Source organism: Podarcis erhardii (assembly GCF_964252035.2).
Source record: "Podarcis erhardii genome assembly, chromosome: 12".
NCBI classification, from domain to species: Eukaryota; Metazoa; Chordata; class Lepidosauria; order Squamata; family Lacertidae; genus Podarcis; species Podarcis erhardii.
The window spans coordinates 31,795,011-31,808,957 of record NC_138513.1 but is presented as its reverse complement, the minus strand read 5'-3'; the positions used below and the strand labels follow the sequence as shown (position 1 = coordinate 31,808,957).

Below are 13,947 nucleotides of genomic sequence, written 5' to 3'. Positions count from 1 at the left end.
CTGAGCACATGCAGAGGGCGCACTGCCCGCTACACAACACAGATGGCGAGGCAGGTCGTCTCAGTGGCTCTAGTCTTGGTGCATCCTGAACTCTGTTTTGCAGCAACCTGCGGCATCTTGCATGTAGCCCGGAATGTGCTCCCTTGAACTCAGTATTCTGGTCTTGCGCATACCTAATCACACGTCCCGTTTCGGCCACCGGTACTTCCAGACCCGGGAAAACGTGCATGGGGTTTGGAATGCAAGTCTCTTGCTACAAACTGCAGGGAGGTTACATCCTGATCAGTTTGTGCACCTCCATCCAAATTTTGCTGCTTTTTGCTTTACATTCAACTTGATAAAGATTTGAGAAGAACAAAGCTTGTTCTCTGCTTTGTAATATTTTAATAAGTCCTAATTAAATTATTATCATACTGTTACCTTTGGATTCTGCAGCCTCAGCTTCCTATGGGCAACTATTTGAGGCCTGATTGACAGAAGCAGCCATGTAGGAAATAAATTTTTGACCATCCCTTCTTTTTCAAAGGGCTAGGATGGGTCAGGCCAGTTTATTCTCTACTGGCAACTGATGTAAGGAGCATTTATTCTGCCAGGCACTGTGGGTCTTGTAGTCAGTTGCTGCCAAGGAAAAGATCTATAGGGTCTCTCCTGTGTAAATGTGGGCCTAGTCTTTCACTTGCCTCCTCAAATAAAAAGGCTTTCTGCCCTTCTTAGGGAATGAGGAGCAGCAGAGGTGGGATATTATTATTATTATTATTATTATTATTATTATTATTATTACCCCACCCATCTGGCTGGGTTCTCCCAATCCAATTGAGGAGTGAGATTATCACCCCTCTACTAATATCCAAACCAGGTTGTTCACCCTTTGCTACTGTTGCCTTTCTTCTAGAAAATCAAGATAATCAGGTGATAGCAAGAACTGGGGGAGAAAATAGCAGGAGCAATTAGAATATGATCTATTATTTGATTATTGATGTAAACCTCCAGAATGTATTTTGTATAGTTAAGTTTTTACCTCTATCTTCAGTACATTTTATTTCATTTCATTGCTATGGCTAGTGGCTGATGCAAATAAAGATTCTTCCAATTCTGATTCTGATCCCCAATCCAAGGTGGGCCAGTTAGGAAAAGAGTTGTGCTTGCCTCATAGTTGACTGGAAATAAACTGTCATGTTTTTAAGCATCCCCTTCTCAAAGAATTGCTGTGTATTTGAAATTACTTGTGTCGTTTTAGTCCCAACACTGTAAAGAAAAATTTGGGATCTGGGTACCAAACCCAGGTCACTAAAAAAAGCTATGCATATCCCAACCTTCAAAGTTGGACTCAAACATAGAATCAAGTAAGAGCAAAAAGTGTTTTTTGAAGTGCTACTAAAATGCACCTTTGATACCACAAAAAGAATGATCATACAATGAAGGTAAATATAAATTACTTGGATGAAGAAATTGAGGGGATGCACATCAAATTTACAGATGACACCAAAGTGGGAGGGGAAGCCAACACTGCAGAAGACTGAATCAGAGTTCAAGATGACTTTAACAGATTGGAAAACTGGGCCAAAACTATCAAAATGTATTTCAATAGGGACAAAAAGTTCTACACTTAGCCAGGAAGAACCAGCTGCACAAATATAAGGAGGAGGACCCCTGGCTTGCCAGTAGTCCACATGAAAAGGATCTGGGGTCCTTTGTCGACCACAAAGCTTAATATGAGTCAACAGTGTGATGCAGCAGCAGAAAAAAGCAAAAAAAAAAGCTACTGCTATTCTAGACTGCATCAACAGAAGTATAGTGTCCAGATCATGGGAAGTAATAGTACCACTCTATTCTACCTTTGTCAGACCTGGAGTCCTGTGCCCAGCAAGGGAACGCAAAACATACACTAAGATGCACTGTTAGAGTTGCACCACACTGGCCCCATCTCAGCAGAGCAGTGAGCCTACAAAGTGCACAGTAAAGGACTTTGGTGAAAGGCCACCTGACACAGAAAAGAGATTTTTGCAAAAACAACTGCCCAAGGCACCCCAAAGCAGGAATGGTCCATGTAGTAACTCTTACCTTGCCTTGGAATCCTTAGAAGTCCCCTGCAGCAAGACGCCAGACGCAAGACTCATCTGGAGTCTTAGGTCCATTTTTGCTACTGGAGCTGCAAGAACAATGAACAGTATAAAGAAGGGTGGAGACGGGTGATCATCAGGTTGGGAAAAACATAAAATATTATTATTATTATTATTAATAATAATAATAATAATACGCACTTTTCAAATATAATTTTTTCAAGTCTGCTTACACCAAATATTTCAATGAAACAATCAACAATATAAAAGTCAGACATACACTACTACAACAATTCAAAGCACTAGCATCAGATCAGCTGATTCAAGGATAAAATACATTTTTAAACCCTGGACTTTGTCACCTTGTGCAAAAAAAATCTCCAACAGCAGCTGCATACTGGGCAAGCCTTTCTTGCCTTGCCAGCCCAAGACAATATATACACAGGCACATGCACCCCCCCCCCCTGGGACTAAATGTTTAAAAATTCTTGTTGCATCAATTGCTGGCTTCAGCTGCACCACCCCTCCCCACCCCGCTCCTTGGAAAGTGTTCTCTGCAACTGGTCCACCATCACCAATAAGCCTCTTTCTGCAGCTTCTCCCCCTCCTCCACTCCACATGTCAATCAGAGAACACACCTGGCCAAGAACTTCAGTGAATGGACAGGAGGAAATAGAGGAAAGAGACCCTGCAGGGATCCTGGTTCCAAACTAGTGCATTGAATTGTGCAAGGAAACTGACCAGGAGTTAGCACAGCTGCTTAAGGAGACTTGCCTCAAGAGGTAGTTCAATATTTAAAGAGATATAGGGATGTGGTCCTCTGCCATAGCAGCACCTTTTTGCACGCAATGCAGATGAGCTGTGGCCCATCTGTTCACATGGTTATTAATAATACAGTGGTACCTCGGGTTAAGTACTTAATTTGTTCCAGAGAACCGTTCTTAACCTGAAACTGTTCTTAACCTGAAGCACCACTTTAGCTAACGGGGCCTCCTGCTGCCGCCGTGCCCCCGGAGCACGATTTCTGTTCTCATCCTGAAGCAAAGTTCTTAACCCGAGGTACTATTTCTGGGTTAGCGGAGTCTGTAACCTGAAGCGTGTGTAACCTGAGGTGCCAGTGTACTTATTTATTAATCACCTTCCACCTGTATATCTCCAGGCACTGTACAAAAGCTAATGGAAGGATGCATAGGAAGGTGATAGGTGTGGCAGCGATGGGGGAAATGGCACCGATTGCTTTGTTTCCTGCAGTGCAGTTTCCAGAGGCAGAAGATCTCTGCGCAAACTACACTGGTACCTCGGGTTACATATGCTTTAGGTTACATACGCTTCAGGTTACAGACTCCGCTAACCCAGAAATAGTACCTCGGGTTAAGAACTTTGCTTCAGGATGAGAACAGAAATTGTGCGACAGTGGCGCGGTGGCAGCGGGAGGCCCCATTAGCTAAAGTGGTGCTTCAGGTTAAGAACAGTTTCAGGTTAAGAATGGACCTCTGGAATGAATTAAGTACTTAACCCGTGGTACCACTTTACCAAGGGACGCGGGTGGCGCTGTGGGTTAAACCACAGAGCCTAGGACTTGCCGATCAGAAGGTTGGTGGTTCGAATCCCCACGACAGGGTGAGCTCCCATTGCTCGGTCCCTGCTCCTGCCAACCTAGCAGTTTGAAAGCACAAATTGCAAGTAGATAAATAGGTACCGCTCCGGCAGGAAGGTAAACGGCATTTCCATGTGCTGCTCTGGTTCGCCAGAAGTGGCTTAGTCATGCTGGCCACATGTACGTCGGCTCCCTCGGCCAATAAAGCGAGATGAGCGCCGCAACCCCAGAGTCGGCCATGACTGGTCTTAATGGTCAGGGGTCCCTTTACCTTTACCTTTACCACTGTACCAGTTGACGGTGCCTGTGGGTCTACATAGCCATGAGGATGCAAAAGGTCCCAGCAATTCAGTCTTGTTGACCACCACCTAATGCAAGGATGGAGAATCTGTGGTCCTCCAAATCTTGTTAGACTACAACTGGCCTCATCACTGTTGCCCCTGCAAACCAGGGCTGATGGGAGCTGGAGTCCATCAATGCCTGGAGAATCACAGGTTCTCCACCCCTGCCTTGATGATATGATGGTGCCTACATCATGTTTGCTCTGATACACTAGCCACCGTGTAGTAGGGCCACAAGATCAGCCTGTCTGTGTATGTTAGGGGCTTCCTCTTTGACTCAGTAGGTCAAAACTGTAATTGAAACTATAAAATAGCTTTCATAAATGCACCCAACATTCAGTTAAAATGAAAAAGGTGTCTGAAATTTAAAACCCCTCAGATTTTGACTGGGATGAGACAGGTTGAGGGTACTTTTTGTGAGTAATGCTAATACTGGAGCTGTTTCAGCAAGCCTCCAAAATCTTAGTCATCCCAGTAAAATATATGATGAAGTGGAAAGTAAAGGTATTGCAATAATTAAAGGAGCTGTGTATGTCATACATTCGTTTCAAGTAAAAAAAACCCCCTACTGATGTCACAAAATTAATGGTTAATAGGGTCTCCACTACATTTTACATGCAATTTTAAAGATATAAAATTATCAACCATGTGATTTTCTAAATTGCTGCCAGACCTGATTAATATCATCATTACTTTTAACATTTACGATAATCTTGTTGCTAGAGAACAAAAAAAGACTCTTTCCTCATAAGCGATAGCATTTGAAAGCCGTCAGATCATTTGCTTCACACCTTATCCGTATCAAAAGAATATAAATGCTTAGGTGTTGTTTCTTTAGAGTTAAGAATAAGTTAAGCATGAGGTGAGCTGACCGCCCCCCCCCCATTTGATGTTGGTTAGGATAATCTGGGACGCAGGTGGCGCTGTGGTCTAAACCACAGAGCCTCGGGCTTGCCAATCAGAAGGTTGGCGGTTCGAATCCCTGCGACGGGGTGAGCTCCCATTGTTCAGTCCCAGCTCCTGCCCACCTAGCAGTTCGAAAGCACATCAAGTGCAAGTAGATAAATAGGTACCGCTCTGGCAGGAAGGTAAACGGCGTTTCTGTGCACTGCTCTGGTTCACCAGAAGCAGCTTCGTCATGCTGGCCGCATGACCCAGAAGCTGTCTGCAGACAAACGCCAGCTCCCTCGCCCTATAGAGTGAGATGAGCGCCACAACCCCAGAGTTGTCTGCAACTGGACCTAATAGTCAGGGGGTACCTGTACCTTTTTAAGATCATCTGCAATTGAATGAAAAAAAATAATAAAGGCATCAAGATAAGAAGAAGAAGAAGAAGAAGAAGAAGAAGAAGAAGAAGAAGAAGAGGAGGAGGAGGAGGAGGAGGAGGAGGAGGAGGAGGAGGAGGAGGAGGGAGTTTGGATTTGATATCCCGCCTTTCACTCCCTTTAAGGAGTCTCAAAGCGGCTAACATTCTCCTTTCCCTTCCTCCCCCACAACAAACACTCTGTGAGGTGAGTGAGGCTGAGAGACTTCAAAGAAGTGTGACTGGCCCAAGGTCACCCAGCAGCTGCATGTGGAGGAGCAGGGACGCGAACCCGGTTCCCCAGATTACAAGACTACCGCTCTTAACCACTACACCACACTGGCTCTCTTATTTGGTCTTCTTATCTTACAAATGTATCCTTACCAGTTGCAGTAACCATGCTGTGGAGGACAATTATAACCCTGCTGGCCACAGCAAGCATGAAAAAAGTGGTTGAGAAACCCCTTTACTGGAGATTGCAAGTTCTTTTTGATATCTTGGTGCAATTTGAATTAAATGCAGAGGTACCTCCTCCCCGAGGTGAAGATCAGGTAATCCAATGCTAGCTCTCTTCTTTGAGAGAATCAGCCTTTTTACAGAGGTTTACATTTCCTCGCAGCTTGTATAAAAGTGGTGGTGGCAGAGAACACTTGACAAGAAATGATTCTCACTCTAGTTAGCTAGTTAGGAGGCCAGCTCATTGAACTTTAGAGACTCTTTTTCTAATTTGCTAACTATCAAAAGAAAGCAGAACTTGAGGGCGGGGAGTCAGATCTCTATCTTTCAAAACTGGATCAGAGGTGCATTGAGGTACAGAAACAGGAGGTTGCCAATATTTTGTTTCTCTTGAGTCCCTGTGCCTTTGAAAGCTTTCTAATAGGCAGCAAAGCAACAGGTGCAACTATCTCCATGCTAGACACACCTGCTCCATTCCTATCCATCATGAGAAGTTCTGAGAGGCTCAAGAGGAAAACAAAGCAACAGCCCCCACCTCTGGGAAACAACTGCTTTCTCATTGGTCACTGCTGCAGAACTTTCTTGTGGCCTGCATGGTAGCGATGGGGAGAACCTCCTTGCTCCTCTAAGTTTCAAATGATGGCTGGACAAGCTATGAAAGACATAGAGGTAGGAATGAATAATGGAAAGCAGCTGGGCAGAGACTGGGTCCAGCAACAGGGGGCTTCGACAGGACTTGCTTATCTGTGTTTGTGTGATTCAGTTTGTGATTCACCCAATAACAAATATTATCAGGCCATATGCACGGATAGACAAAAATAAAATCGACAGAAACTCAATACATCAGTAAAGCCAAGCCAACGGTTGATAGAACCCAACATAGACCCAAATCTAAACCCAGGCAAACAGTCTTAACAAAAATCAACCCAGTTACAAAAGTTAAAAACTGTCAAAATGACATTATTCATCAGTGACTAAAATGGAATATCAATGATGTTAAACAATATTAAGAGATGTTTGAATATCTGAAAGGTTTTGTTTGTCTTTGTCTTTGTCTTACAGACACACACATGCACACACACACACAAAGGCAAGGTAAAGGTAAAGAACCCCTGAACGGTTAAGTCCATGGGGTTGTGGCGCTCATCTCGCTTTTAGGCCAAGGGAGCTGGCGTTTGTCCACAGACAGCTTTCCGGGTCATGTGGCCAGCATGACTAAACCATTTCTGGCTCAACGGAACACCATGATGGAAACCAGAGCACACGGAAACGCGGTTTACCTTCCCGCCACATACACCTATTTATCTACTTGCACTGGTGTGCTTTCGAACTGCTAGGTAGGCAAGAGCTGGGACAGAGCCACAGGAGCTCACCCTGTTGTGTGGATTCAAACCTCCAACCTTCTGATTGGCAAGTCCAAGAGGCTCAGTGGTTTAAACCATAACGCCACCCGCATCCCTTACATACACACACACACACACACACACACACACACACACACAAGCCCCAGATGAGTCTCTCTAGGGAAAGCGTTCCACGTAATATGGGGCACTGCTGACAATGCCCTCTTCCTCTCTGACACTATCATTTTGATGGCCACTCAGAGAAGGGCCTCTGTTAGCTATCATAGGGCATGGGTAGTACGGTAGATACAGAAAGTTCACCTGACCTTCCTCTCGCTGAGTTGCAGGATACTGGGTCTGAGTGGTGGCGCAGTGCAGACACCCTGGCAGAAGCACTAGATTGGCTCCAGCGGCACGCTTGCACCGCACCAGCCATGCTGCCTCCACATGCCTCTCCCTCGTCATCCTGGTACGATGCAGCAACTCAGCTGTCTGCTGCTGACTGGGAAAAAGCAGCTCTTTAGGTGTTGAGTTCCCCAGCCACTTCAGAGTTTTTTTAGGTCAACCAAGCCCTTTTAATTGGTCCTGGAAAAGAATTGGGCTGGTCAAGGTGAGTTTGAAAATAAAGGTGCTGCCATCTGTGTGCTCCTCCACTCCATATGCCCCAGCCCTACTCACCTGTTAGAAATTCCTCCTAACAGGAGGGTCAGAACTTCAATAAAGATCGGGACAAATTGACATTATATTTGAAACACCACTGTAAACACTTGAGCTCTTTGGCAGGCTTTAAATAACTCTTGCAATGTTACACAGACTTTGGGTGTAATGGAGGATTGTAAATTAGTTGAACTTATAATATGCAGGTTTGGTTGTTGTTGTTTTTTTAAAAAATGTGGCTCAAAGAACCCACAGAGGGGAGGAGGGAAGTCTTGAGATGCAAAAGAATCTTGAGTTGTTTTTATCATTTGTGATTATGAATGTGAATGGAGTTTTAAGATCAAAGAATAATAAAAAGAAATTCCTCATAACAGAGGCAGCAAAATTCACCCGTGAGGGGGGCTAACACATACATGTCCCCCCAACATTTCACTGCTGAAAGTAGGGATGTCCCATTCCATAATGATCATTTTACTATTTATACCCCACACATCTTACTGGGTTGCCCCAGCTACTCTGGCCATCTTCCAACATATATAAAAACATAATAAAACATTTATTGAAAAAACCCTTCCCTATACAGGATTGCCTTCAGATTGCTTGGAGGTCAGATAACTTTATACCCTCCAACATTTCTCCAATGAAAATAGGGACACCCTAAGGAAAAATGGGACATTCCAGGATCAAATCAGAAACTGGATTTACTCGAGGGACGATTCCAACAGATTCCACACAAAAAACACTTATGTCCCTGCGGAAATGGCAGCACCGAATCAGTGGTGCATGCCCTCCTGGCTTCCACTCTTTATAAAGACCTGAGGAACGAGATTATCACCCCTCTTTTTTTGTCCTTTCTGGCTCGCCCAACCACTGCCACAGTGTCTTCTCTCCTGGCAGATCAAGAGGAGCAGATGACAGAAAAGGTTGCAAGGTTCTTAGCTGGGGCAATCAGAATAAGGTCCTCTACTTTACTGCTGATTCAGGAGCCTAAACTGTGTTTTATATAATCAACTTTTTATTTTGTTCTGTGTATATCACAATGTTCTTTTGTTGCTATGGCTGATGCAAATAAAGTTTCATTCATTCATTCATTCAGAAACTGGGGTAGCTTCTCTAAATCAGGGACGTCCCTGGAAAACAGGGACACTTGCAGGGTCTGGCTAATGTTGCATCCACGGTACGGAGTTCATTAGGACTCTGGGCCTCTCCAGAAAGCCTTTTCATTGTGCGCTCATGAAGATTTGTGTGTATATGCCACTGAGGCATGATTTCGCTTACCATGTCATTTGTGTCTAGGAACGTTTTAGCATGGCAACACTGCTTCATCTCCAATCCGTTCATATCCCGTAGCTTCCTGCTGAAATCCTGCAACTTTTTATATCACAAATACTGCAGGATTCTTTGTGATGCTTTCGTTGTGCCACAGTGGAAGAGTGCAATGCTGCCGTAACACTGAGGAAGCGTCACAAAGCTACTAATAGAGTGTAATCGGGTGTGGAGTGCTAATGAATTGTTATTACATCAATGGCATGTTATTACATCAATGCAGCAGAACACGCCTACTAAAAAAACAACCACCGCACAACAGCAACTCACAACCCAGTCCCTCTGTCTCTGATTACTGTTTGTTGTGTTGCCATGCGCCCTAGTTCGGGTCCTGCAAGGAAGAATACACCATAACTCACTGGCCAAGAGTACAGTACTAGAAAGTGGAGTGGAGTAAAGAAAGAAAAGGGATTCTTCCTTGCAGGATCCAAATCTGTACATGGAAAAATTTACAAGTACATAGCAAAGCTCACTTGGATTTGCAGGTGTAGCCAACAGCCCCCACCCAGTGCAAACTCCATTCTTGTCCAGTGTCTCGTGTGTAGCACACTCTGCAACAATCTGTTGAATAAGGATTAGTTGCTTGGTCACTAAATACTGTGTCCATATATTAGGGAGAGATAGTACTACTCTGCTACCACAAGGTGTTTGCGCAATCTGCAAACTTTGGGGTGCTTGGGAGGGAGAGATGAAGATGTTCAAGAGTTCTGCTTTGAGTTCTACTTTATACACACCCCTTTCTGATGATAACGCCATTCTGCTTATTTTTGTATAGTGTATTATCCTTGCAAGGAGCTGAGCTGAACTTCTCAGTAGCCATTTGTTTTTGTAGTCCAGAAACAGAGTACCTGGAAAGTTTTTCTAAGAATAAAAATATTATCTATGTACTCTTCTATTTCACTGTTGCCCTTGGCTTATTGTTTATGCAAAACTCTCTGTTAGGGCATTGCACATGGAGTCCTATGCTGTAAATCTTGATCTGAGTCGTTTACCAGGCTTGAACTTACATGTTTCTAGTGCTGTGCTTGGCAATGACATTAGTCAGACCCTTGCCCTTCAATGTGGAGGGGCAAGAGAGGTGGGGGAAGTCATAGGGGGCATCTTCATAAACTCAAATAGGAATTACTGTATGTTGCCTATTTCAAAGGCTTAACGTGACACCTTCACAGGTAACGGGTGAGTCATGAGTGGGCTTAGGGTGTTAAGCCAAGCTCTAGTGACCATGTACCATTTCCACTTGATTTTACCCTTGTGCTAATGGTGTGTCCCATCAGCATGAGAGGGTTAAGCCATTTCTGGCCTATCAGGGGCACAATAAAAATGAAAATTTACTATACTGGAATGTTCTACTGGTCCACTAGTTTGCTGAGCAGAAGGTTGGCGGTTCAAATCTCTGCGACAGAGTGAGCTCCCATTGCTCTGTTCCAGCTCCTGCCAACCCAGCAGTTCAAAAGCATGCCCGTGCAAGTAGATAAATAGGTACTGCTGTAGCAGGAAGGTAAACAGCATTTTTGTGTGCTCTGGTTTCCATCACAGTGTCCCATTACGCCAGAAGCGGTTTAGTCATGACCCGGAAAGCTGTCTGAGGACAAATGCTGGCTCCCTCGGCCTGAAAGCGAGATGAGCGCTGCAACTCCATAGTCGCCTTTGACTGGACTTAACTGTCCAGGGATCCTTTACCTTTTTACCTTACCACTAGTGTAGGAAGAATTAGTACAAATCATACCCCATTCAGAAAATGTAATTAGAAGATTACTCAGTAATTAGAAGAATGCTCAGTTAATTATGTTTTGTTTTCTCCTTTGTGTTCTAGTTCAGTCCTATGAAAAAGGAAACTTGTCAGGTTTACATAAAATACAATAACACAAGGGATCAATCCTCCTGAAAATAAAGCTATTATTGTGAGGCAAATGACAAGAGTACAAACTCTAGATTGAAGGATTATCTCCTCAGAAAGAGATAAGTTTGCTCCCCAAGCCATAAAGGCAAGAATGAGACTTGAAGGTGAATGGCTTTGTCCATGTCTGTGTTTAGGGAACATAGCCTGGCTCCTGAAACAGAGAACTGAAGCCTAGAGGGCCAGTTGTGTGAGAGAGTGGCAGGGAATTAATTGAGTCATACTGCTGGAGAAAGAAACAGGGCTTCAGGAAGGAGTAACTGAGTCACCCTGTGACAACAGAAGCACAAAGGCATGGAGTTTTGGAACAGCCAGCAAAATAAGAAGCAGGCAAAATGTAGGGTGGATTTAGCTGTGGATTTTCAACATGGAAAGTTAAGTGATTTCGGTATAGCAACAAGTGTATATTGCAAGCACTTATTTCCAGTCACATACCTAAAAGTGTTTTGTGTTTTGAATTCTTTGGGGCTAGGAAAGAACTCTGAAACTGCTGGAGAGCTACTGCCTGTCGTATACACAATAGTACGCTAGATGGACCAGGGATCTGAACTCAGCATAAGGCAGATTCCTGTGATCTGAAAGATCACCAACTGTACCACGGGGATGGCTGACTGTGACTGAGAAAAGAGTGACTTTAGTAATCCATTACTGCACTCCTTCTAAATACCAGTTTGGTGAGCATGACTTGTCCCCCCTATCTCATTCACCATCTAGTTCATCCCAAAAAGTGCTTCCCTTATGAAAGTATGTGGTTCCTGCTTCATAAAAGCCAGTCTGCAGGAGAGGCACTTGCCTTAAATCTCTCTTACCTGGGAGTAAGCCCCACGTTTCTGAGCACAATTCAAAGTGTTAGTGCTGACCTTTAAAGCCTTAAACAGCCTCAGTCCAGTATACCTGAAGGAGCGTCTCCATCCCCATCGAAGTGAGGTGACAGAGAACCAGTCAGAGGGTCTTCTCGGTAGTGGCACCCGCCCTGTGGAACACCCTCCCACCAGATGTCAAAGAGAACAAAAACTACCAGACTCCTAGAAGACATCTGAAGGCAGCCCTGGTTTAGGGAAGCTTTTAATGTTTGATGGATTACTGTACTTTAATATTTTGTTGGAAGCCATCCAGAGTGGCTGGGGAAGCCCGGTGGCCACTAGGGGGCGCATTGGAAGATGGCTGACAATAACATCTCTCCGACCCACACGAGGTAATTTGGAGGCTATGATGGGAGTAATTAGCCTCCCTACCTCCCCCCCCAGGATGGTGGGGGGGGACTGCCCTTGCCTGCTGTGCCCTATACCACCCCCAAATTTGTGGGGATGGGGGCACTAGGCACAAAGCCCTCCTGTGGGATTCCGGCACTCCTGGACGCCGTCCCTGATCCGCGCCACTAGCTGCAAGAACTTCAAAAGAAACAATTTGGATGAAGGAATGCACATATCTCAAGGAAGGAGGGGGGGTAAAGACTGCTAACAGAAGAGATCTCTGATAAAACAAGACAAGAATAAAACATGAGAAGATACGCCAAGATACGGTATGGCAAATGACTGATGGGGGAGGGGGAAAAACTTTCCTTTCTTTCCTTATGTGATTAAACAAGAATCCCCTCCCCTCACGAGTCAGAATTGTCATTTTAAGGACTTAAGCTGTGGATTTAAGGCTGTGTGGAGATAAACTTTCAAACCAAAGCATGTTTTAAGAAGAGCGTGGAATGTATAAGAGCTTTGGAATGACGCAGTTAAAAATGCTGTTGCCATATTGGGAAGGTCTGTTGGAGGACTTAAGTCTGAGAGGAGAAATAGAGAAATAGAGATGTTTTTATATTGTGGGTGAAACTCCTCAGTGGGACTTAAGAATGACAGTTCTGTAATTAATGATGGAAAGAGCGCTGTTATCTATGAAGGTGATGATATATGGAAACCATCTCGATTTGAGGATTGGAATGACGGAAAATTCACACAGGATTTTTATTGGTGTTTATCGGCTTAAGGAGACTATCAGAAGAGATCATAAAGAAAAAAGAGAAAATATATGAACAAGATGTGATGTGGAAACAACAAGATAAGACTGGATAGAATTATGAACTCTGTTTGGACTGATTTGGATGGATTTGGACATTAACGCAGTAGCAAGAAGATGATCAGAATCCCCCTTCGGATCTTGAAATATGGGTCCCCCCAACAAAATTTAAAATTCGGCTTTGTTATTCGGAATTTATGTGATGTGATTTAATTTGATTTGATTGGCCGGTTAATAAAAATTATTTAAAAAAAAAACCAAAACAGAGTGGCTGGGGAAGCCCAGCCAGATGGGCATGGTATAAATTCTTCTTCCTCTTCTTCTTCTTCTTCTTCTTCTTCTTCTTCTTCTTCTTCTTCTTCTTCTTCTTCTTCTTCTCCTCTAGTTCAATAAAGGATGCTACTTGATATAACAACACAGGTAGCCAGTATTCTAGAAAGGCATTAGCATTAGTTTGTGTGCAAAATCAATAAACATTGATCAGTAAACATTGAAGCTAAATTTCTGTCCTCCTATAAATGTTTGTTGTGTTTCCAGTGCTGTTATTAACATTAGTTTTAGTGCATGTGCTCATATGCAGCTAAGTCCAGGCCAAAGATTCATGTGATGTTGTTGTTGTTGTTTAAAAGTCACCACACTGAATTCTACACCCTCAGTTTTCTTTAGTGAATGATTTTAAGAAAATCTGTTGTATCAGCTCCTGGATATTGCTAGTAAAATAACAACCATGACACCTGTAAATTTGTGGTAATTTTCCGTCTTATAAATGGTTGTATGAACCATCTTTTCTAACTGAAGAAGAGCTAGGGGAAACTTGAAAGCTCTATATAGGTCTTCCTATACAGGTGGATTTTGTCAGGTTTCTCTGCAAACCTGTATACTCCACTAATGTTCTTATTGCTGATGTTGACTTTTTAGGAATATTATCCTTTTTTTGCAGGGGGTGGGAATCTTTGCTAC

At 43.7% G+C, this 13,947-nt stretch overlaps 1 protein-coding gene across 1 annotated transcript in view; it reads right to left on the bottom strand.

The window, feature by feature from the left end:
* The window catches only part of CREB5 (cAMP responsive element binding protein 5), a 268,057-nt gene extending 265,979 nt beyond the window's left edge, over positions 1-2,078 (bottom strand). The window contains exon 1 of the mRNA XM_081882227.1: positions 2,062-2,078. The gene's annotated coding sequence lies outside the window, so the exon portion shown is untranslated. The remainder of the gene's footprint in view (positions 1-2,061) is intronic.
* Between the last annotated feature and the right edge of the window lie 11,869 nt (positions 2,079-13,947).